Below are 24,398 nucleotides of genomic sequence, written 5' to 3'. Positions count from 1 at the left end.
AGCCGTCGCAAACAAACAACCCTGGGCAGGTCGGCCCCTCACCCCGACTAGAGCATTGCCGAGCCGGGATTGGTCGACGTCTCCGGTGTTCCGTGTTCTGATTGGTCGGGTGAGAGAGCTCATTCACAGGGAGCATTGCTCCCCTCCTGCTGAAGTTTCTCCACTCTGCACAGTAGTTGTACGCAGTCTACGTAAATAGATAAAATAACTTCTATGATGTGCCTCCCAATATGGTGTTGGCCCCCTGAAGGAGGACCGAATCTGTCGGTGTATTGCATCCCATTTCCAGATCACACATGGGCCCGTGAATGGGGAGAGGCCTGTGGGAAGCCGCAGCCGGGCTGCGTTTTGCCTCTCCGCAGCGAGGCCACGGTTTATCCTGGGATGCTATTTGATCGGTTAGCTTTTCAGAAGACCCACTTTCCCAGCATCGGTCCTTTCTATCATTTACACTTATATCTCACACTTTCTTGCCTGCTGTCATGTTGTTCCCACACAGTAGGAATGCCTTTCCTTCTCAGTCACTTTTTTGTTTGTTTGGTTTGTTTTGTTACTGTGATTAAATAGTCCTGCTCACTAGGCGCCTCTGGAGAAAAGCTGATTGCAGGGCTTGGGCTGGGAAAACACAAAGCCTGGAACAGTTTTGAAAAATTTTTATTTGGAAATAATTTCAAACTTACAAAAAGTTGCAAAAATGAGAACAGTACAAGAAACTCCCATATACTCTTTACCTAGATTCACCTAATTGCTAACATTTTATCCCTTACTTAATCACATTTGGGCTCTCTCTAATTTTTTTTTTCTGAACCACTTCAGGATTTTATACATCATGGACCTTACCCCTAAATACTTTGGTGTGTATTTCCTAGAAATAGAGATAAGCTCTTACACCACAGTCCAGTTATTAACCTTATATATTTACACTTGTATAACACTTTTATTTAATCTACCATCCATATTCCAATTTTGCCAGTTTATCTGATTATGTCCTTGACAGCATCTCCCCTCCAGGACAAGTTCTAGTCTAGGGTCAGGTGTTGCATTTAGTGGTCCTGTCTCTTTAGTCTCCTTAGATCTGTACCATTTACATAGCTGCCTTTAAAAAAAACATTACAGACCCTTGCCTTCCTAAAAAACAGAACATTCTTCATTTTGTGTTTGTTTCCCTGTGATTAAATTGAGGTTAGTTATGCATTCTCAGCTGAAATACTGCTAAGGCAACATGTCCTCAGGATAGCATATCTAGAGGCACATGATGGCCCACTGTCCCTCATAGGTGATATTAATTTAGATCACCCAGTCACGACATTGCCTTGTTTCTCCATCGTATAATTACTGTTTTTGCCTTTGCAACTAATAAGAAGTCTGAGGGGAAACACTTTAAGACCATTCAAATAGCTTGCTCCTTATCAAAATTTCCCCCTAGATTCTTTTTTTTTTCCCAAGGGGGAGGTAATTAAGTTTGTTTATTTATTTATTTGGTTTTTTGATGGAGGTACTGGGATTGAACCCAGGACCTCGTGGATGCTAAGCATGTACTCTACCACTTTTATACCCCCACCCCTAGCATCCATTGATAGTCTGATGCAGTCTTTCCTATGATGGTGGAAACATCTCTTTGCACAAGAAAGTTGGGATGGGACTGTATCAAAGAAGATGGGAATGTAGCAAAAGAACACAGGAGCCAGCAAATGGCCAAATCCGGAACAATCTAAGCATCAAAATAAATAATGATAATAATAAATCACAAGCTATTGAAGGAAAGTAAATCCATAAATCCATTTACATAAATAAATGAATTAGTTTATCCTCCTGCTCCTTTAAACTCAGTTCAGCCTTCTGGTGAACCAGTCCTGCAGTGGTAGCTGTGCCCCACCTCTGCTGTTACACTGGCTGCTCCACTCCTCCGACCAGCCACCCTCCTCTGACACTTCCCTGCCTAGGGAACAGAGCTGAACTGAGCCCTGGGCTCTACCTTCCCACTCACCCTAAAGAGAGTAGGCCTTGCAGGCTCAAGTGTGGGGCCTGGGCTGGGGGTCTGAACCCCAGGAACCCAATCCTGTCATAGCCTGAGGGGCTCAGCCCTGCCTTGGGGAGAGGTTTCTGTTTTCCCTTTAAAAGAGACATCTGGTAAGTGAAATCTCCCTCAAAGACATCGCTTAACCCTCGAGAGTCCTCCACTCACCATGCTGGAACTAGCAGGGGTATAATCCCAGGGAGGCGCTCCCACTGAAGAATCTGACATTTTTCCCATTTCCACTAGTGCCCAGAGCCCAGTTCAGGAGCTGAGGAGGTAGTGCCAGCTTCCCCTCCTTCCTTCCTTGGCCATTTACTGGTGCAGCAGAGTCCCTCCCCAGGACACCAAGGCCCAGAGGCCTCTCCATCAGCAGCCCTGCTCCCCAAGCTCCATCCACTCTGGAATATTCATCCTGCCCCACCCCCTCCCTCCTCTACTGATCTTCATCACTGGAGGGAATCAGATCTGAACATCTGGAAGAAATTGATCACAGGCAGGCCTCCTGGGAATTGAAAGAATGACAGTACATAAAACAGGCATCACTCATTTAGCGCATTTGCGTGATGAGGAGCAGACTTTGCAGCCAGAACACCTGAGTTCCTATCCTGGCTCTGAGAAGGAAGGAGGGCAACTCTCTCTGCTGCCTCAGTTTCCTAATCTGTAAACAGGGCCTAAAGGTAAATACCTAGCACAGAGGCACTGAGGAGTAAAGGAGTTGACAATGTAAATACAACTGGCATATTGTTAGCATTCTGGGTTAGCTGTTACAATTATTGTCATTGTTACCTCCAGGGATATAGGGAGGTGCATGGGCTCTGAGTCACAGGCTGGGTGTGTCTCGGTTCTATCACTTATTGTTGGACCTGGAAACACTTTTGACCTCCCTGGGTCTCAGTTTCCACATCTGTAAAATAGAAATGGTAATAATGCCTGCCCCTGAGGGTTTTTCTGAAGACTAAATGAACTAAAATGGGCAAAAGTGCTTGAAACAGGGACATATTGTTGATGTTCAAGAAAATGTGTCATTTATTATTATTTTTAATTGAGTGAGGAGAAAGGAGATACTCTTATCATTTTAGAGATGAAGAAACCAAGACTCAGAGAGGTTAAAGTGGTTCACCCAAGGTCACTTAGCTGGTGAACAAGGACCTCGGGGGCTTCCGTGTACCCTGGTCTGACTGGCACGAAGGTCTGGGCGCTTAGCCACTCTCCTCAGGGGGGTTAGGAGAAAGAAGGAATCTGCTGCTCCAAGCAGAGATTGAACTTCCAGCCTCTGTGAAATTTTTGTAGCAAATGCTTAACCCCAGGCCAACTTTCCCTACAAGCTGGTCCTGGTACAGGACTGGGAGCCCTCCCTGCCTCAACTCCTGGTATTGTCGGGAAAATCAAAGCAAATGTTAGTACTCTATTGTAAATTTCAAGCTTATGCCTGGATCACACTCCTCCGTGGATTCCTGAGTGTGCTGTTCGGGCCCACTCCCGGTCACACTCTCCTCCCCTTTCCGCTTCATCTCGCTGTGTCCCCCACCACCCACCCTGCCGCTCTGGCCAGTGGAGATTCACATCCAAATCTGCCTCCACACTCCCACCTCAGTGCCTCGCTTAGCTGCACCCCCGGAGAGCAATGCCTTTATCCCCAGTTAACATCTTTTTCATCTCTCAAGGCATCGCTCAAAAGCCAGCTCTTCAAAGGTGCCCTCTCTGACCTCTCCTCCATGAGAATTAACCACTTCCTTCCTGGGGAGCCCCAGAGCCCTCTGCTCACACCTTGACTTTAGGAAGTGTCATACTCAGCCTTGTATTATTTTGCTCCACATCCACCTTCCCCTAGACTTGGGGGGAGGGGCTATTATTGCTCATCTTTGGGGTCTCAGTATGGGGACACGAGAGGTCAAGAAAAATGGTCCTGGAACTGGACTCAAACAGCCAAAGTTAGACGTAATTATGGAGGGAAGTCCCTTATGCTTAACTTTTCCTCCTTCCACTCACACATAATGATGTTGAAGGCTACAATATTTATGATTATAAAGGAAATTGGGAAAATCTGAGAAAATACTGGTAACACAGTCAAAGTTATCAATAAAACCCTCAGCCAACAATTGTTAACACGTTGGCCTATTTTCTTCTCTGTTTACAACTAAATAAAAAGAACTAAATAGGTTCATGTTGCATATACTGCTTTGTAGCCTTCCTTTCTCATAACACATTTTAAAACATTTTTATAGACGTTGAACATTCTTTAAAAGCAATTTGAATGGCTATACGGAATTCCATGCACCTACACCTAATCTCCACGCCACCACCTTGTAGAGGGCAGGCTGACAGGCTCTGTGCTGGAAGGTAGGACCCCTGGAACTTCACAAACAGTTCCCACTGAAGGGGAGATACATGGTTTCTGTAAGGGGAAGCCAGGCGTGGCTCACCACCTGTCGGAAGGCAGTGCTTTGGCAACTATGTACTCACTCACGGGGCCTGCCAGGCCCTGCACTGAGACAGCAGACACTCCCTACCTCCCCAAGCTCCTGCAGAGACCGCCTGCAGGATGAACACAGGGACTGCACGGGAGCAGTTTGGTGTGCAAGGGCAGGAGGGGTCAAAGGAAGGGCTACAGGCGTGTCATCGGTGCTGGCCCCCTGGTGAGGGTCCCAGGGAATCCATCTCTCGGATGGGAGTCAGGCTGGCAATCCCACGGGCATCTATCTAGTTATTGTCCCAGAAGGGGATCATTTACCGTTTCCATGTTTCACCCATGTGTTCTTTCAAAAACCCAGTGTGATGTTACCAATTCTTTCAAAGTTTTCTCTGAGTGTCTTGATCAAATTGGAGAAGGAGATAGGACTGCCCCAAATATCTGGATGTTTACACTATTTGCTTTTCCTCCTTGGGCCTTGTTAAGCTGCCTTTGGTGCTTCGAGGAGGAAGAGAGTCTCCTGATGGCTGGACCATGTGGTTGGTTCCAAAGCTGCCTCCACATGCCCTTGTCACCATTCACGCCTGGCATTCGTCCTGGGTGGGGAACTCCTGGAAAGGAAATGTCCTGTTGGGGGGAAGGGTGTTTAAGTGTCATCCTCCCAGCCACAGGGAGTCACCCACATGCTTTCAACAGGGCGGAGACATCACCAGTCTGTACTTTGGAAAATAACTGCTAACACTGAGGAGGGCGGGTTGAAAGGCAGGGGCCTGGTGGCCTGAGCTGTGGGAATGCAGAGGGGACAGAGCTCAGAGAAGCTCAGGAAGCAGAAAGCCTGTTTACTTAGGGGTTTGAATGTGGCAGAGGAGGAAGGCGTGTGAAGTCAGTAGCTCCGGTGAGAGGGAGGTGCCCGTCTCCAGGACAGAGAATCCCGGCACAGGAGATCTGGAGATGGTGCCTCCCATTGAAAGGTGTCTTTGGAATGGTGGCAAAGAAAGCTGGGTTGCAGGAGAATGAAGACTGAGTGGGGGTTAAGGAAGCAGAAAGAGTATGTAAGGTTGGTTTCTTCTTAGAGGAAGTCTACTGATGAATGGGCAAGAGAGAGATACAACAATGGCTTGAGGGCAGGGCAGGGCTAGGGTAGGGAGTTTCTTAGAAGGGCATGTTTTGCAGTGTCTGTAGGCATGAAGCAGAGAAAGGGGGAGAAAGAAAGAACTGGTAGAGTCTCCTGAAGCAGATGGGCTTGAAAGCAAAGGGACATTTCATCCTCTGAGATGAGCAGAGACAGTAGGGGACTGAACCAGGGCAGAGCCCAGGAAACAAAGGAGGGGAAGAGTGAGGAGGAAGGAACAGGACTTCACAACCAACAGAATGCGGGGGAAGGGACACTGTGGACCAAGGTTTCCAGCTGTGAAGCTGGAGGAGGAGGAGGCGGCTTGGGGACTGAATGCTCAGGGCCTTTTGCCTCCTTGCACTGGGGTGTCTAAGGGACCTGGGTTGGAGAGTCTCTGTAGGCAGCTGGCTGTGAGGTGCTGGAACCCAGGAGGCAGGTCTGGCCTGGGACCCTGGGACCCTGGGACCCTGGGACCCTGGGGAACCTTCAGCTCAGACGCAGCGGTGTGTGAGCAAGCGAGGGTACCCAGTGGGATGTGAGAGGCAGGGAAGGAGTGTGAGAAACCTTTCAGGAAGACAGCCCTGAAAGGAAGAGTATGTTACCATCGCCCAAGAAGTGTTCTCAAGGAAGAGCGTCCATTACAGTGACCGGGTTCACTTGATGACTTTATTAGTAATATATGACAAGATGTTGTGAGCACTCACCTCCCAGTGTAAACAGGGAAACATCCAAGTTTGTAGATGCATTTCATCAGCTCCAAAATGCCAAGGCAACAGTTAGAGGAACCGCAGAGGGATCTCGCAAGTAAGCAGAAAAGTGGCTGATGAACTGCACTGTGGGCGAGTGTAACATAATCTAGGGAGGAGGCTAAATCCTAGCCCTCAGTTAACAACTTTGGGAAAGAAGACAGAAAGTCAGCACGGAGGGTCAGTCCCTCTAATTACAGATCTTTAACCTGAGGTCTAGGACCACCACCTGGGGTTTCAAGGGTCCTCTGAAACTGAATGTACCATCAAGGGAAGGGGCCTGGGGAGAGGGAGGTGGGAGAGAGGAGATCCTTGTGTGTGTGTGTAGTGGGGTGGGTGGGTGTCTGGGAACTTGGTCTTGGAGTTCAACTCCACTGGCTAATGTAATGCGCTAATGCAATGCGGGGCCTCCAGGAGAGGGTGTGGTTCTGAGGTTTCTCCCTCTCCCAGGTTCCCGACTTGCTGAAGAAACTTACCCTCGACATGCAAATGGTGGAAACACAGGGGTGTCCAGGGCACTCCAGTTTGTGGTTTTTACCTTCGATGTCTCTGGCTGAGCACGTTGATCTGTCTCAGTAGGCTAAGGGACTGCAAGCCCTCAGGGGAGAAGGGGAGAGGGGGCTGCTCCCTGGGGTCTGTGCCCAGATGGGCAAGTGTGTCTCTAGGGCAGACTTGTCCGGAGGAGGGTGCAGGCCCCTCACAAGCTGCCTGGGGGCGGAGCTGGACCTGCATTCTGGTCTTCACCAGCCTCAGATCCCTTAGGCAGCTAGCTCTTCTTCAGAGTAGGATGCTGGGCAAGTTGCCACTGCCCCATCCTACCCACCCCCCAATTGGAGTCTGAAACTAAGCCACGTGGGAAAAGAAGAGCCAAAGTTGATTTCCCATTTATTGAACAAGTTCTTCTGTGGGAGATCTTCTCAGGCTCAGATGCCCCTGAAGTGACCTGGAATGCCGAGGAGGAGATGGGGAGATTGTAGGTGGTATCTGATGGTGCGAGTGGGTAATGATTTTGATATCCTGACCTCCTCCCCACCATCTCCTCTGACCTCAGTGTTTTGTTTCTCTTCCTGAGCCCTAACTCCCCGGGGGCTGCCCTCTCCCCGCAACTTCAGCTGTCCCAGGCCCTAGATGTGCGTTCAGACTCTGCAGCCTCTCAGGCAGCCCAGCTCTTAGGTCTCCCCTCGCCCCCGCCGAGGTCTAGGGTCTCCCGCCCCACCCTCTCCGGGGAGCGCCCTCCCGGCGCCGCTCCACGAGCAGGGAGGGGCGGGACGCCCCAAGCCCGCTCTGCCCGGGGACCGCGGCTCCCGAATCACGCCCTCCGGCCCGGCAGTCGGGAGTCCCCGCAGCGTCTGCGGGGATCCGGCGGGGATCCGCCTCGTCTTCACCCGGGGGCGCCCCTCCCCCGGCCTCCGCGACTCCGTTGCTGGCGGACCCAGTTCCAGCTTCCCTCCACTCCCCAAGGGGTCGGCATCAGAGAGGGTCCGGGGGCCGCCGCCCGGCCCGCGCCCCGCCCGCAGCCCCGCTCCTCCCCGTGCGGCCCCACTTGTGGCCCCGCGGCGGCCGCGCAGGGACAGCTGCATTTCGCGCCGCCCGCCGCTAGGAAGCCGGCCGCGCCTCGCTTTCCCCGCCTCCCGCGCCCCAGCCGTGCCGCCGCGCCGGGCCCGCCGCCGCCGCCGCCGTCGCCGCCGCGGGATCGCGCCCCTCCCCCAGCCCCCGGCCCCTCCGGCCCGCGGGGAGCGGACGCGCGCGCGGCTGCTCGGTAAGACCTCCCTTCGCTCCCCGCCGGCGCCGCCCGGCCCCGCGCGCGGCCCTGGCCCGGCCCGGCCCCACCTTCCCGGGCCCGGTCGCAGCCGCGCCGCCGGGAGGGCCGGGCGGGCGCGAGTTTGATTCCCGGGGCGGCCGCTGCGGCTGCCCCGGAGCCCGCGCCGCCCCAGCCTCGTGTGGCGGGTCTGGCCCCGCGTCCTGCCCGAGCCGCCGCCGCCTCCTCCCGGGCCGCGGGCGCGCGGGGCGAGCGGGCACCGGGGGGCTGGGAGCGGGGCGCGCGTCGAGACGGGTGGTCGCGGGCGGGCGGCGCCGGGAAGGCCAGCGAGGCCTCGGCGAGCCGGCGCCGCGCGGAGCCCCTTCCCCGGCCGCTCCCCTTTTGTGGGGGCGCCCCTCCCCGCTCGGCCGGGGCCGGGGGGCCCTGGCTGCTGGGCGACGGCTGGCGGGGGGTTGGGGGAGTGGGGGACGCCTGCCGGGGCCAGAGCTCCTTTTAGGAAAAGGGGAGGTTCGCTTCCTGCCCCCGCAGATGTCACAGGTCGGCTCAGCCCTTTCTGGTCCCACCCGGTCCCCTGGGAGCTGCATCTCCCGAGGCTCCGTCAGGGAAAGTTCACCACGCACTGTCCCCGCCCCTGCTCCCCCCGCCCCTCCGGCTCGAAGTGCCCCGGGCTCTAAGCTCCAGGGGGTTGGCGTTGGCGCTAATGCCTTCTTTCCTCTTTTCTGGTTGCATTGTTGCCTTACACCTAGCACGGGCTTGCCCGTTTTTTTCCCCCTAAAAGAAGTTTTAGTTGCAAGAAATTTGTACTGAATTGAAATTCCTGGAGAGGAATTTGTTTTCAGGGGAGGGAGGTTTTAGATTTTCCTTTTTTGGTGAGAGTGGAGGGTGAGGGGAATGACTGGGAGTTGAAAAATAAGGTGTCCTAGAGATGATACAGGACACAAGACCATCTCACTCCCCACGCCACCTGACCCTCAGGCAGGAGCGTCGAGGAGCACTGGGAATGAGTCTTCCTGTTGGTTATCCTGCAGCTCCCTGAGCTACCTGGCCCTGGAGAAAGGACTCAGGGAGACGTTCTGGCCACTCACTCCTTTTCTTTGCCAGGCATACCTATCTTTACAGCCTGGGTGGAGCTGGCCAGGTGTGCTTCAAGAGAGTGAGGGACACCAGGAATTCTCTCATGGAGGAAGCGTCTCACCATGAGATTTGGCCCCTGTGGGATCAGGTGTAAAATGGGGCCCCTCTGTTGTTGGAGGGCAAGGCCTTTGGGACCTCAATTTTAATGGAGGGAGGCATCTCTGGGATGGAGAGAGAAACCTGGCTCAGGTCACCGGGAAGTTGGAGGGTGTGTGCAGGAGGGTTGGGTTTGAACCCCACTGCCCACCCCACCCCAGTTTACTTTCTGTAGCTGGAAGGAGCAGGGACAAGGGAAGAGGAGTGGTACCTCAGGCCTGGGCACATCCTTAAATAGGAGAGAGACCTTGGCCAACTAGGATGGCCTGGGGATGATAATATGACTGGGGTCAGGGGGGGGCTCTACTTGGGGCCAGAGGTTGGGGTCACAGACCTGTTTGAGAATCTGGCGAAAGTTCTAAGTCCTCCTTCCCTCCCTCAGAAATATGCATGTGTGCAGGGACACATTTTGTGTGCAATATCAGGTTACTGTGCCCCTTGGAACTGAGACCCCTATTAAGAACCCCTATCTAGAGTCTGTGATCCAGTCTGGGCAATTCAGAAGAGTTCCCTCCTCTGTGTTGGGTCAGTGAATAATCCCAGGGTGCGAAGAGCAGACCTTCTCAAGGGGCTTTACTCACGACATTCCCATGAGACTTTGGGCTTGTGGCCATGGAGACCTGGAAAGTCTGGCCCAGATCCCAGCTCCCTACAGATAGCCAGAGGATGGGGGCAGATGGGGTGGCCCTTCTCCAGGGGCTGATTCTGCTATCTACGTGGTGAGAGGGCTCTGGGCACTAACTGGGTCGGGGCCACAGAGCTGTTGAATTCGAGGTAAATGCAGAGGTTGGGGTGAGGGGTGGATGTCCTGGTGTTTCAGCAGAGTAGGATCCAGGTGCTTTAAGAGCCCCAGCACATTCTTGGGGTGATGGGTTGCAGTGGGAGAAGGTGCTTCATTGGGGAGTATATGTGTGAAAGACACTCCTTTTGAGGAGCTCTTGGGGCAGAGTTGTTCAAGGTCAGAATCCAGGTTTGGTAGGTTCCTGGGATCCGTCTGGACTAGGCAAGTGGGGGCCAGAGGAGATGGCTGTCACTGTCCCCAGTGCATCCCCGAGGAAACCTGGCCTGCCTTTGGTTTCTTAGCCAAAGCTCACTGGGCCCTGGGCTGCTGCTTGGGTGTTCGTGGCATCTACACTTGTTGGGGATCTGGAAGAGCCTTTGATACAGTCTGCCACCTGTGACTTCCCTGCCTTGATTTTGAGAGGCCCTTCTTAGGCTCACGTGCCCCCTAGACAATGGTAGTTCGTGGAGATTTTTTTTGACTAACAAACACAGTGTCAGGCATACAGTAGCGCTCACACTTGTTTCTCCCTTTGGAGCTTCCTACATTAACTCTGCCTCGATGGATTGCCCCCATCCTGGCAAAAAGCAGCAAAGGCAGGAGCATTCTAGAACCCTGGGGGCAAGAAGCTGAGAGTCAGACAGGGATCACCCCTGACTGTACAAGGTGGCCTGGAGAAGGTGATGTCTCCGTTTTGTTGGCTCTACACCTACAGGAAGTGAACCCCAGAAAGGGCCTGGAGACGCTGTGGTCCAGCGGTCCCTGCCTTGGGACTTGGAGGCTGTTCTGGTGGGATGTAAGGGTCCTGTGGCAGTGATTAGAGAGGCCCGTTCCTCAGGGGCCAGGACTCGTCTGTCTGCAGCCTCCCTGGCTGCCACAGGTTGGTGAGCTTAGCATGCTGGTCATGTCTGCTCACTCAGTTCTTCTCTGATCCCCTCTGCTTCCAGCCTCCCAGTAAGTATCTCTGATGTATCTGAGCAATGTAACAGACCCCTAAAAATGCACTATGGTGCTTATCTTTAAAACAGGCCATACATGATAAATGGGATAACAATGCCTATAAATATAAACTCCCTGTTCATAAAATGTGAGATGCACCAAAGTGTCTTTGAGGAATCATTGATGGGATGAAGAAAGTTCCAAATCCCTCTAACGTCCACCCCCTGGAGGCAACCCGGCCGCCCTGGGCCTATCTCCATAACAGCTTAGGGGTGCCGAGGTACCCTCTGAAGCTCTGTGTCTGTCCCCAGTTGGAATCCCAGCCCTCCATCTTACTCTATGACTCTGTAGGAGTTCAGTTTCTAGCTTTAGGAATAATTAAAGGAGAATCATGCCAGACAAAGAGCAAGCCTTCTTCAGAGTAGAGGCTATTATTATTGTTATTGTTGTTGCTATTTCTGTACGCAGGTGCTAACATTCTGAAGCTTATTATTATTAAGGAAGATCTTGGTAAAATCTGTAGTGGCTGAGGCTGGCTTTCGGAGGAGGGGGATGGAGTGGGGTGAGGCTTAACTTTTGAGCAGAGGGGACCACACAGTGGGGAGATGGGGAGCCTGGGTGACAACAGAGAAGCAGAGTTGGGGGCAGAAGGACTTAGCACTTGTAGCCCTGCTGTGGAACCAGCTCTTCTCCCTTCTCTTTGGAGAATATGCCCTATAAGCTGGTTGTAGGGGAGGGGAGGGTCATAATCAGTGAAGAGGGTTGAATGGCTTTTCACATTAATGCTAACATTGGTCCTGGAGGAACAGGGCAGAGGGGGCCTGGAGGAGGGGAGTCTAGTGATGGAAGGGCAGGCCCAGTGCCAGTCAAGAGCAGAAGCAGAAGGGGCCAGGTCCGGGGCGGTGGGGGGTTCTAGGAAGGACCAGGCTTGGGAAATGATACTTCCCAGATCACTGAGTCAGACCCTGGGTCAGACCCTGTTCTAAGTGCTTCTCATGATCAGCGCATTTAACCCTCGTGAGATCCTATGGGATATTATATCTCTTTTTCAGTGAAGAAACAGACATAAAGAGGTTAAATAACTTGTCTGAGATCCCATGGCTAGAAAGTGGCAGGGCCAGGATTTGAACCCAGGAGGCCTGGCTACAGAGCTTATCTCCTCAGAGAAAGTCTCAGAGAGTCCCATACTGAACTGAGGGGTGAGTGGTGTCGGGGTTTGGAGGGGTTGGGGCTGATAATGCAACGTTCAAGCATCATTGGGATGTACCTGGAGGGTTTAGCCTTGCACACTCTACTGAGGACCACTGGCTAACTACTTGACACCCTACTGGGGCCTAACCCTGAGTACAGAGGTCACTAAGATATAATCCCTGCCTGGGAGATGCCTATAGTCTAGTTGGGGAGACAGACAACCTAGAACTCCAGTTGCCATGACAAATGCCGCCCTGAGATGCGATGCTGAGGAAGGGGACTCCTTGCCAGCCAGAAGAGGAGCTGGGGCAGGGAGGGCTTCCTGCAGGAGGTGGCACTTGATCTGAGTGAGGGTAAAGGTGGCTGCTGTCTCCTGGCCTTGTGATTTGGCCATGGAGTACATCGCTCTCCCACTCTGTGAACTCTTGAGTAGAGCCAGGGGTTGGGTTTTCAGGATCCCGCCTTGGTTGGCTTCCTTGATGCCTTTGTGGTTTTTAATAGTCACCTCCCGTAATGCCTGCAGTGAATGTGCTGAAGAAGAAATACTAATCTTGTAAGAGTTATTGCTCAAAACACAGTGATTCACTCGTCCCTCCGTTCTGAGAAGCAAAACCAGAGGCGAGGGTTTACCAGAGGGTAAACTGCAGAGGAAGGGCCCAAGTCAGGTCTGAGGAGAACGGTCCAGGTAGGATGTGAGATGTGAGAACAAGTGACTCCCAGGCGCGGAGGGGAATGGCCAATCCTGAAGGTCTTTAGAAATGGGAACCAGCCCCATTTGTCTCTGTGGTTTAAGAGGGCGAATCTGGAGACAGGAAGGTGAAATAGAGGCCCTTGGAGATCTGTGTCAGCTCAGTGACGGGAGGGGGAAGGGAGTTGGAATTTTTAAGCTGGGATATTGCTCAAATCTGGCCTCTCCCTTCATGTTCCCGAGGAAGTGACTGAACAATGTCCATCACGTTAAGTGACTCATCTGTGAATTAATGAGGCAAGACGCAATCCACATCTGCCCGACAGCTGGGTGCTGCCCTGCGTTGATCTCTGTCAGAGGGGCTGCTTCCAGGGGGCGGCCAGCAGCTCTCAGGATGGAGCCAACGCCTTGCGAGGAGGCCTGAGGGAAGCCGGCAAGTAGTTGACCGTTTGTCTGGCTGTGGGAACTAGAGAAAGCCCCAGCTCCTCCTCCCAAGATGTTCCTTCAGGAAGCTCTGTTGAATGGAGAGTAAATAGCAGACAATCCAAAAGTTATTCCTCTTTTACCAAACACTTGTTGGGCCAGCACATTTACCATCTCAATTCTGTTTTGCTTAAGCCAACAATGGAATAATTACATAATGCCCCAGCAACAGAGAAAGGCACCCAAAAGTGTGCTGAGGGCAAGGGTCATTCACAAAGTGGTTTAGGATTTTTCTCAAAATGTATTAAGTCTTTGAAAGATTGTCAAGGGCGGGCATTATATTTGATGGTAACTTGCCTTTTTTTTTTTTTTTTTTTTGCTTGTTTTAATTTTGTTCTTGTTCCCAGCATGAAAGTGAAGGCTGCATTTTTCAAATTTAGGAAAAGCATGTGGTATAGCCATCTAAAATGCATTCAGCAACATGGCTACAGAGATGGCCAGAGGGAACAAGGCTCGCTCTCAGAAGAGAATCTGATTAAGAATGAGGCAAATATGAACTGATGCTGGACAATGAATTTAAAGTACTGGGTGGTGAACTTTACTTCCTGGAGTGAATTTAAATTGACTTGTGCAAATTAAAGAAAAACAGCAGTGGAAAACAGTATGGAGGAACTCTTGCTTCCTCCTCTGACCCGACATCACCTATTCATTAAGGAAGCCTTGGGCTCTAGGAAGGCACCTGCAGAACTCTGTTTTTTTTTCCAGCTGCCAGAAAGCTGGATTTGGAGCTCTAATGAGAAGATTCTCTGTGGTCATATAGGGTGATCAGGCGTAGGAGATGATTTCACTTTGTTCAGGTCTGAGATTAGTTTCGGTTTCAGGCTGTACCAGGAGCTGAGAGGGAGAGGGAGAGAGAGGAGCCAGGGTGAGTGGGAGGAGGAGTGATCAGGGAGAGCGCTTCTCCATTGGCTGTGTCAGCTTGTGGCAAGGTGGGTGGGCAGGGAACTCCGGTGCTGAGCAGGGAGAGGAGGAGGAGGAATCAGAGATGGAGTCGGGGAAGGGAGCCGTGGAGCGTCTGTGTGTCTGGAGACCAAGAGGCAGCGTGTGACCATTTCAGCAGGTGTGTGTAGGACAGAACCCTGCACGGATTACAGGACTTCTGAGCCACGGGCTAGGAAGTCATAGGGACACTGTAAAACACAGATTACTGGGATGAAGTGGGTTTTCCATGAGCAGGTGTAAAGCCCAGAGGAAAGCAAGGTGTAAGTGTGCCACCAGGCCTGCACACATCGCGTACTGGTGTCCTTAAAACTCACATCTTCTTGCATTTGAGTTTCCTTAAAAAAAAAAAAAGGATAAAGTAAGATTTGAGAACTGATAGTTGAGAACTTGCAGATCTTTGCAAGTTGGCGCATCTTTAAAGAACTTCCAGCTGGCATTTTTCCTGAGACGGTTTGGGGCCAGTCTCAGGGTTTCACAGGGAATCATTATCCTAGAAAAGCAGCAGCTTTCCTCCCCTGACTGGATCCGGGTGCGGCAGACACAGATGTTTCACCCCACCTCTAGAACACCACTGCATTTCATTTCTTGAAGTCATAAATTCATTTTCTTTCTAAAAGAGAACATCACTGAATTTTAAAGCCGGAAAGGATTTTGAAGATCATCCAGACCGCTCCTAGAGGGATTTGTGGTCCTGGGTCATTAAGCACCTTGAAAAGACCTATGGTATGTAGTTAAGAACTCCGAGTCAGACTGCCGGTGTTTGAATCCTGCCTCTGCTGGTTGCTGCTGTGTTCTTGGGGGCAAGTTACTCAATCTGTCTGAGTCTTAGTTTTCTGATCCATACAGTGAGAAGCAATATTCCCTAGTGGTTGTGAATGAGGATCAAATAAATACTTACTAACCTTTTAGTATACTGCCTGGCACATTGTAAGTTCCCAGTTAATGTTAGCTGCTGCTGTGTTGTTATTAATTATCATTTCATGAAATCACATGGCTAGTTAGTGGTAGAGCCCAGGCTACCGTGCTGAACTCTTTATTCCTAGTTCTCTCCAGCATGGCCATAAGAAGATTTCATCACAGTCTTGAGATACACAGAGAGCACTGAGGAAAGTGCTTGTGTAGAAATCTTCTAATGAAAGTTCATAATAGAGCTGGAAGAAATGGGCTCAATCCATGTATTAGATACAGTTAGACTTCGGGCATCAGGGCATATGTTTACCAAGTAATTTGTGTCCACAAATATCCTTGACTGGTGTTTCGAGGTTTCTTGAGTGCCAGAATGGTTACCTCTGCAGGGAAGGTTGGGATGTTTTTCGATGTTTTTGTTGAGTTCTTCTCAAATTGGAAACATCCATTTCAACGAGTTGTGGTGGCAACGCAGGCTTTTGGGTGTAATGGAAATATTTCCGTAGCCTGGCTGCTATTTATCAAGGGTGAAGACAGTGCGTGTTTTGAAAAACTATGGGTTTGGCAGAAGTCCACATGTCTTAGGCCAGGCCTGCACAAATGCCTTCCCAAATGATTTGCAGTGATCTTTTTTTGCAAATTGCTGACAGCCTAGGAGCGTCCCGAGGGAGCCTGAATTGTTGAGGCGGGTGTGATCCTTGGCCTCGAGGGGTCTTTGGACACCTTTGATGAGGTGGTACCCTCTCCTGTAAGGCTGCTTTGGTCTGTTTTCCTGGAATATGAAAACAAATGGAAATTAATTTCGTTTGGCAAGTCCTGCAGCATTCCCTTGAGATACTGCCATTCTGTGGGGCTTACAGAATTGAGATCTGTTTTTGATGCTGATCCACAGGACTTCTCAAATTTCCATGCCTGCGGGAGGGAGCGTGTTAAAGTGTGAAATTCGTGAGTGTGCAACTTGAAGTCCAAGACTGGAGATGCTGTCTGAGCTCTGCCACACATGGACAGTGTCATTCTGAGTAGACCACTTAATTTCTTAATTTGTCCTTTCCTTGAGGTTAATCTGTTATTACACTCACAATGACAAATAGTTTCAGAACATGTCTGTTAAACAGAGCTGCTGATAGTAATCCCTATCACGCTAGATTGTTGTGATCGTCTAATAATAATAGCTGACATGTGTTAGGTGCTTCTTGCCTGCCAAGCACCTTTCTAAGCATTTTACGAGTATGCATTTATTTACTCAGCCCTGTACAAGTGTAGTATTATTTACCACTTTCCATGCAAGGAGATGGAGACACAGAGGGTTAAGTCAACATCACACACTGAGGTAACTGAGGAGCCGGGATCCGAACTCAGAAAGCCAGGCTGCTGAGTCTGTGGATGGTGTTTACAGGAGGGCTTCACAACACGTTGTCTTGTCCTTCTTCGTCTTTGACTGTTCCTCTTCGTATCTGACGAGCTAAGGGAGGGATAAGCTGAGCCTGGAGGTAGATTAAGTGTACAGATCACAGTGTTGGAAAGAATGAGGAGACGGAGCATATGAGAGCTTTTTTTGGAGTTAAGGGAAACAGCTGTTTCTAAGTTTGGGACAGAGCTGCGGAGAGTCGGCAGGGACAGAGAAGGACATTTTCCAGGTGGATTTTCACTATCTGCCGTGAGGGACTGTGCTGTCTGTGGACTGGGGAGCCACGTGTCTCTGCTCTCCGATTGCATTTTATTTGGAAGCCTGTCTTTACAGCCCAACTCAGCCCTCAGCTGTGACAGGCTTCAGAAACTTAGAAAACTTCCTTGGAAACAGATAGCAAATTCCTGAGAGTTGAAAGGTGAAAAAAGGGATTTTTAGAGGAATTTCGTCTTCATTATTGCATTTCTGTGGCGTGCCCACGGGGATGAGCCATGGAGTGGCTTGTGTTCAGCGGAGAGAGGATGGGGAACCTGGGTGACTTCCTTTTATTCTCATGAGTTGACTTGACAGGAGAATGAACCATCCTATTAGCTTTCATCTTGGAAAAGAAGAAAGAAAGGAGAGAGTAAGTGAGTGAGATGACATTTGACTGAAACCAGGGGCCTTCCGTGGGTCTCCCTGGGCACAGGCTGGGCCGAAATGCAGGGCCATGGTGGCTTGAGCCAAGGGTGAGGTCCCTCCAGGGGCTTCAGGAAGGGCTTCTGGCTTCATGCCACTGCCACCTTCCCCCTCTCCACCCCTTTGAGGCTCTGGGGAAGGAATAGGCCTTAAGGGCAAATGAATTGGGGGTGTGTCATCTTTAAATGACAAACCACTGGTGAAATTCATACAGCAATTATAATTTTGAAGATATTAATGTAAAAATTTATCACATAAAATTAGACAATGCAAACATCATTTTTACCTTCAGGGATGTGAATGGCCACTCACATTCCCTCCCAGTGAAGGGGGCAGGGCCCTCCCTGTGCTAATGCTGGATCCCCTGGGACATCTTTGGGGGCCTCCTCTTCTGGGACTCAGGTAGAAGCCTTCCAGATGTGAGTGCTTCCTGCCATCCCAGCCCCACCCACCAGTCGCTCTTTCTTCTCTGACTTTGCTGGGGAGCACATCTTTTTTTGAGCCATTCTCTGGGACCTTTCTGTGGACTTCAAATTTGGATTGTGAGCTGAGGCTGAAGTCCCCCGAGGAATGCCACGGAGGGAGGGGTTGCAAGAAAGCTCCCTCAGACCCGCCCGCTGGAAGCCCAGTTTAGGAACGTTAATAGGCTGGTTGTGTTTTGAGATGCCCTCTGGCTTTATGGCACTCATGCTCCCATCGGTTGCCTTTCTCCAGGGTGCCCTGCTGCCCAACCCCCACCATTTTGCCTCGTTTTCCTTCCTGCCCCAGCCATCAGCAGCAACTACTCTTAATAGCCCCCATTTGTAAGAGGACTTACTCTTGTCAAGTGTTTCACTTAAGTAATTTACTATTATTATTTATTTATTTATTTTTAATGGAGGTACTGGGGATTGAACCCAGGATCTCCTGCATGCTAAGCATGCACTCTACCACTGAGCTATCCCCACCCCCTCATTGAAGTAATTTAATTTAGTCCTGTACCAACCCTATGAGCCAGGGATTATTGTCTTTTTAGATGTGGGAACCAAGGCTGAGGGTTTAGGGGTAAAGTAACTTGCCCAAGTAATACAGCCACTTACTGAGTAGGATGGATTTTGGGTTTTTTTTGTTTGTTTATTTTAAACTTTATTCTAAAGAAGTTCAAATATACCCCCAGACTTAGACTAGTACAGTACATTCCCACGGACCCATCACCAAACTTCTTCTCTCCTCATGGAGAAGCCCCGGCTCCTGTGCGTCTGTGGCTACGGCATACAGCACACACTTTTGTGTGAATTAGAAGGGACCCCTTCTTCAGGGTATACAGCTTGGTAATCAGAGCAATGACTGGATTCTAGCCCCATTTGCCTTTTTTGGATGGGCACCTTGTGCAGTGAACAGTCTGTGCAACTGTATATGGTGGCCCTGCCTCTCTTCTCTCCTCATCCAACTTTTGGCATAAGGAGACAGAGAGATGATGTCTCTGGTTGACCTTCCACTACATGGGTTCAGGGGGGAAAAGCTCAGTTGTTGGGAACTTTTGGGGCTAAATGAAGCAGGGGGTAATTCCCAGAGGAGGGTGAGGGCGGATGAGCTATGTCTTTTGCTGCTCCTGTTTTCTACCAGCTACCTGCTCTCTTGATGACTTCTCCTTGATGCCTTCTCCCCTCTGTTCTGTGCCCAGGGCAAGGGAAGCCCTTGTGCAAGGCCACAAGGCTGGCAGGAGGGGAGCTGGTAGAGCCCAGGGTGTGAAACCTGGTGTGAACTTAATCTCAACTCCCACCCTCATGGAGTCGCTGGGACAAGCTTCCTGGTAGCTTACATTTTATCGGGGCTCAGTTTAGCCAGTGTTCGGGTGGGAGGTCCTGCTTTCACACCTGTAGAACTGCTCCTTTTAGTCCCAGAGTGGTCCTGTGGGTCACCAGGTTGGGAGCATCTGGAGGAGAGGGATTGGGTCTTTTTTACTACCATGCTCTTGGCTGTACCCATTACAGCATCTAATATTGGTGCTCTAGAAATATTTGTGAAACAGACGAATGTTAGACAAACAAATGCAGCATCCTACAGGCCAGACAAATGTGCTGAAGGGCCCAGGTTGAATGATTTGTGTGCTTCAGTCAGGAGAGGCTAGACTATGCTGCAGTAATAAGCAAACCCTGACGTCCCAGTGGCTTCACCCAATCTAGGTTTAGTTTGTACTCATGGAAGGTCTGATGTGGGTTGGGCAGTGCTCCCCAATCTGTAGCCACACCATCTGGAATATGGGGCCCTCGCGGTTCACCAGCCCCTGGCTTTTAACTGCCTTGTAACTGACATCTGTTACTTACATCATGTTTCATTGGCCAGAACCATTCACATGGCTCTAACCTAACTGCAAAGGAAGCCGGGAAATGTAGAGAGGCAAATGTTTTCATGGTTTAGAAGGAGAGGATTTTGTATTTCTTGTCTCTGGCTTTAATCCATTAGAGTGCCTCCAGCCTAGTCACGTATCCTCGGTGACCATTTTTTTAATACCGACAGGAAGCGAACACCTGTTACTTCCTTTAATCCGGGGAAGGAGGCATGAGACATCACATGGCAGGGATTTTAACTGTCCTTTATTACATGTTGGTCATGTGACATTCATTTAGTCACTTACCTTTGTGAGCCTCTTTTCTCATCTACAAAAAGAGGATAATTATCCAACCATCTCTTAGCTCAGACTCTACTGGCTACAAGTTACAGAAGCCAGCTTGAGCTATTTGGAGCCACAGGGGAATGGAAGAATCAAGGTCAAGGAATACGGCTGGCCTCCCAAGTGCCTGGAACTGCAGGATGCCACTGCTTCTATGGATGTGTGCCAGGTGTCATGGGCCCTCAGCCCCCAACCATACCCATCCTTCCTGTAACCATCAGACTGAACTGTATCTCAGAACCTTGAGTCAAATTCCTAAGGAAAGTATCTGATTGGTCTGTTTGTGTCAGCTGTCTCCCACTGGTCCAATCAGCTATAGCCAGGAGGGCATGGTCATATAGTACCACCTGGCTTGGGGGCCTTGGCCTGTGAATGAGGGGGCAGTCCTCAAAAGGTGCCCATGCTTACCTGGCTCAAGGGTTGTCGAGTTGATTGGATCATGTCTGCAAGAGAGTTTTGAGGACTGTAAAGTGCTGTGTAAATATGAGCTGGCAGGATGGTGTGGGATCTCTCATTAGGAATCTTGGAGGTTGCGCTGCCCTGAAGGGGGATGGGAGAGATTATAATGCTGTGAGAGAGAATTTAAGTCTTGGTGGAGGCAGGGGAGCTGTTGGTTGGAAGGTCATGGAGCAGAGACTAGAGGGAGTGGACAGGACTAGCATGGGGCATTGCCAGAGGTCAAGCTAGGTTTACAGGCCATTAGACCGTAACACTGTAAGAGAGAGAGTGCTTTGAGGGTGCTTTCACCTGTGTAAATATGGATGCCTCTGTAGTCGAAACTGGGTGATCTTGGAAAGGACGTTAGCCCAGATTATGGCACATCAGTCCTTGTCCGACACTGCCCTAGTGGGCTGTGTGACTGTGAGCAACTCGCTTCACCTCTCTGAGCAAAGTTCTGCTCTTTGAAGATTCTGCGTGTGCAGTATATGCATGGTCTGGGTGACATGGGGATTAAGGCATGGAGTCTGGAATTAGACAGCTGGGTCTGAATCCTCATTCTTTCCTTGCCAGCTCTATGATCTGAGGACATTTTTTAACCTTCTTGAGTCTCTTTTTCCTCACTTGCAAAATGGGATATTGTAGTACCTACCTCATAAGATTATTGCAAAGATTATATGAAATGAATGCTCAGCAAAATATCAGCTAACATTACTAACAGAAGCCAAAGCTGGCCTATTCCAGGGACCTGTGGCCGTGGAGAAATACTGTGTGCCCAGGCCGCTTGACTCAGAGTACACATGAGGACTGGCGGGGGTGGGGGGTGCAGGTAGGGAGGGAGGGTGGGAAGCTGGAGGAGGCGTAGGGAGATTGCTCACTGAGAGGCTGGTCTAGGTGGCTGATGCTCAGGTCTTTCTAGTAATTCAGTTACTCCCGCGCCAGGAGGGGAGGCAGACAGCCCTGGAGAGCCTGCGCCCTCCCCGCCCCGCCCTGCTTCCAGCCTCCACAGCTGGGTGGCAGTTCGCTGGATTCTGAAGTTCAGTGACTCGTTCCCTGCAGCTCTGGGCTCGGGGCGTGGGAGGCCCTGGGTCTCCAACCAGATCCAGGTTTGGGATTAAAGTGCTGCCTGCGGTGAAAGTGCAGATCCTGGGGAGTTAAAAAAATAAATGAAGAAACCCTTCTGACCACAGAGCAATTTGAAGGCTGAATTATTCAGAGACCCTGCTCCCTCTGGCTTCTGGGGGCAGGGAAGAGGGTGGGGGAATTGGGGGAAGGGACCAGGGAGAACTGTGGGCCCAGCCAGGGCTGAAGCTGCTGGCTCTCACTGTGTCCCTGTGCCCCCTCCCCATCTGTGGGCCAGTCCCGGCCCTGCTCTACAGAGGGAGGCTCTGCCTGCCTGCTGGCAGGGAACGACAATCCTCTTTTGGCCCCTTCAGGAGGATGTTTTCAGAATTGGGGGAAACAGGCATTCCCAGCAGCTGTGGGGCTCAGGAGAGAGGTGGGGGGGGCCAGTGGGTCCCCTGGAAGGGGGTCAAGATGGTGTCCGGCACTGAGGCCAGCCCTGGGCCACCAGGAGGCCCGTGGCCATGGCAACCCGGGCCGGGCTGCGGGAAACACGGACTTTCAAAGAGGGCCTTGTTCCCTGTGGGAGCCCTTCACTTCCAGCCGGCGGGCTCTTCAAACCTGGGGGGGCGGTGGGGGGGGCGGCGGGGAGGAGGCGGCCTGTTAGTGAGGAAGTGTCACTCCGGGTCCCCCCTCTCCTGCCGCAGGCGTGTTTCCTGGAGGCCCCAGTTTCCACAGCTCCTGCTTCTGGAGAATGAAAAGAAACGTAAGCATGAGGAATGTGTTCAGTCTCCAGGCAACAGATTGTGTGTGTGTGGTGTGTGAGTGTGTGTGTATGTGTGTAACTGAGGGGAGGGAAGGAAGTTTGAAAAAACAATCACTGTCTTGCTGGCCTCCTAGAGTGGAAGGCCTCCATGCCCCAGACCGATTTGGCAATGAACATCAAATGAGAAAAACATCAGAGAAAATACTAAATCGCTCCTTAACTGTAATGTAACCACACGGCAGTTTGCATTCTTATGTATTAGCCAGTGAATTTTAGTGAGAAAGCTGATCTTGGGAGCTTGAATAGCCTTTGCTGTCTTTGGGGCAGCTTGGTCCCTGGATGTCCGTTCCTTCATTTCATCTTTAAGCTAACCTAAGTATAAAAATTGGGAAGGGTGGCATGTCTGCTCTCTGAGCACCTATATCACTTGTAAGATACCCTCTGTATGTTTGTTACTGAATGTGTGAGTGAGGAATGCATTTCCACTCAGGGCAGATGGTGGTTAATGGCTAGATCTTCTCCCTTGACGCTTTATCCCTCTTGGACTTTGTCCGACCAGGTGGCCAGCAGGGGAAGCCTCAGGTGTGGGGAGTTGGGGAGACAGGACAGGGACCTGACTACATCTGTTAGCTGTTAGCACTGGCCTGGCCTGTCTCCATCAGCTCTCCGGATCCTCCTGGGGATCTTTGAGGGAGGTGTGGGAAGAGAGCCTCGCCTTTCCGTCTCAGAAAGGCGCTGGCTCTGGGCCTGCATTTATTTTCAAGTCACAGTCAGTCTGAGGAAAACAGCATTCAGTCTGGTAGGCTGGAGTTTCTACTGCTGCAGCTGGGCCCCCAGCCTCATGCTTTCCATTCTGGCCAAAGGAGTAGGGGTCAGTAAACTTGAGTGTACTTGATGTCCTGGCCATTGAGCAGTTTCCTCACACCCAGGGAGAGTGTGCAGGGGGGACTCCTTCAGATGTCAGACACCAGGACCAAACCAGGTGGCTGGATTCTCACGGGCCCTCACCTCTTCTGACCCCTCCTCCTTTTGAGATAGGGAGGGTGTAAATTCTTCTTGTCATATACTAATGAATTTGGGGGAGATGGTGCTATTTGAAGCAGCTTCTTCATCTTAAGTGGGGCTGGAGGGGGCTCAAGAACTTTCTAAACTCCTCTGATTAGCATAAAATAGGAGGCACTGCATGGAGCATTGCCTGGAGCTTTGTGGAGAGGAGGAAAAAAGAAGGTACGGTTCATGCTTCTGGAGAAATTCAGTCTAATGCATGAACCGGCCAGCATATTAAAGGAACATTAAGGGCTTGTAAAGTGACAGGCATTCTTGTTCACTTGCAGAATCTTTGACCAGACTTGTAGACTCAGAATGTGTGTGGGGTGGGGCCCAGGCATGGGTGGGTTTTATAAGCTCCCCAGGTATTTCTCATGCACAGCCAGGGTTTCAGGCCATCCCTCTAGTGCAGTGTTCACAAATGGGGATGATTTTGGCCCCCAGGAGGACATTGGCAGAGTCTGGAGATGTTTTGGGTTGTCACCGTTAGGTACTACTGACATTTGTGAGAACATTTTGTAGGGAAATAGCACATGGCAGGGTTTGGAGTGGGAAGAATGTGGTTTGGATTTTGCAAAAAAGAAAGAGGCTCGCGGTTTCACGAGAGTCAGCTGAGATCCGGGGTTGGTTTTCAGGCTGATTCTCCCCAGAGCTGGGTCTGTGTCTTGTCCAGACACGCTTGGTTCAGATATCAGGGCCCTCTGACTGTTTGCTGTGCGTGTCAGTAACCAGCAGGCCTTTCTGTGCCCCGTGTGAGTCCAGTGACGGAACCCGGTCAGGTACCATCAGCCTCAAGGGCTCGCCTGACGTCCCTGACTACATACAAATGTGAAGGCTACTGCCCAGAAGCTCGCTTTCCCTCTGGCTCCAGGAACAGGCAGTGCCCTTTGCCTTCGTTAATGGCTTCATGCCCCTTGGGTCATTTATTCCCTACTTCTTAGAGAAGGGTGAGAAAAGAGCCCTGGTCTGTCAAGTCCATCATGGTACCTGGCCCATGGCAGTTGCTCCATAAATGGTTTTGAATGAATGAGTGACTCCCTGAATGAAGGGGTGGATCCCAGCCTTTGACGGTGAATTGCCCCTTTACTAAGTACAAAGTCCTTTGGTCCTGGTGCCATAAGTTGAATCAGGAGAGATGAT

The 24,398-nt window shown here is 51.0% G+C and overlaps 1 protein-coding gene across 2 annotated transcripts in view; it reads left to right on the top strand.

Annotated features, from left to right (window-relative positions):
- Window positions 1–7,983: 7,983 nt before the first annotated feature.
- CUEDC1 (CUE domain containing 1) overlaps window positions 7,984–24,398 on the top strand; it is a 76,418-nt gene continuing 60,003 nt past the window's right edge. Inside the window, exon 1 of one of the 2 annotated variants that reach the window (XM_031468075.2) lies at window positions 7,984–8,046. The gene's annotated coding sequence lies outside the window, so the exon portion shown is untranslated. Of the gene's footprint in view, window positions 8,047–22,144; window positions 22,212–24,398 lie in introns of those variants that run through there. The other variant, XM_064494964.1, reaches the window with a different exon arrangement.

This window comes from Camelus dromedarius, chromosome 16 (genome assembly GCF_036321535.1).
Source record: "Camelus dromedarius isolate mCamDro1 chromosome 16, mCamDro1.pat, whole genome shotgun sequence".
Lineage (NCBI taxonomy): Eukaryota > Metazoa > Chordata > Mammalia > Artiodactyla > Camelidae > Camelus > Camelus dromedarius.
The sequence above is the reverse complement of the archived record's forward strand: the minus strand, read 5'-3'. Positions and strand labels throughout refer to the sequence as shown.